Below are 826 nucleotides of genomic sequence, written 5' to 3' on the forward strand. Positions count from 1 at the left end.
TCAGAAGATGTCTCTTTAGTACTGTTGGATGCATTTTGCAATCCATTCAAACTCTGAGAAATCATGTTGACTTGCTGAGTTAATATTTTGTTCTGAGCCAATATGGTATTCAGAGCATCAATTTCAAGAACTCCCTTCTTCTGAGGCGTCCCATTACTCATAGGATTCCTCTCAGAGGTTTACATGAATTGGTTATTTGCAACCATGTCAACGAGTTCTTGAGCTTCTACAGGTGTTTTCTTTAGGTGAATGGATCCATCTGCAAAATGGTCCAGTGATATCTTGGAAAACTCAGATAGACCATCATAGAATATATCCAAAATGGTCCACTCTGAAAGCATGACAGAAGGACACTTTTTAGTCAACTGCTTGTATCTTTCCCAAGCTTCATAGAGGGATTCACCATCTTTTTGCTTGAAGGTATGAACATCCACTCTAAGCTTGCTCAGCTTTTGAGGAGGAAAGAACTTGGCCAAGAAGGCCGTGACCAGCTTATCCCAAGAGTCCAGGCTATCTTTAGGTTGTGAGTCCAACCATGTTCTAGCTCTGTCTCTTACAGCAAAAGGGAAAAGCATGAGCCTGTAGACTTCAGGATCTACTCTATTAGTCTTAACAGTATCACAGATCTGCAAGAATTCAGTTAAAAACTGATAGGAATCTTCTGATGAAAGTCCATGAAACTTGCAGTTCTATTGCTTTAGAGCAACTAGTTGAGGTTTCAGCTCAAAATTGTTTGCTCTAATGGCATTGATTGAGATGCTTCTTCCATAAAAATTGGAAGTATGTGTAGTATAATCACCAAGCATCCTCCTTGCATTATTGTTGT

General features: G+C 39.5%; 1 non-coding gene across 1 annotated transcript; it reads left to right on the plus strand.

The window, feature by feature from the left end:
- Nucleotides 1–335: 335 nt before the first annotated feature.
- Nucleotides 336–443, plus strand: LOC127743326 (small nucleolar RNA R71). Its single transcript, XR_008004718.1, has one exon. It is a non-coding gene; the product is annotated as a small nucleolar RNA R71 (small nucleolar RNA).
- Nucleotides 444–826: the final 383 nt, after the last annotated feature.

The sequence above is a fragment of the Arachis duranensis genome, chromosome 10 (genome assembly GCF_000817695.3).
Source record: "Arachis duranensis cultivar V14167 chromosome 10, aradu.V14167.gnm2.J7QH, whole genome shotgun sequence".
Taxonomy (NCBI): Eukaryota; Viridiplantae; Streptophyta; class Magnoliopsida; order Fabales; family Fabaceae; genus Arachis; species Arachis duranensis.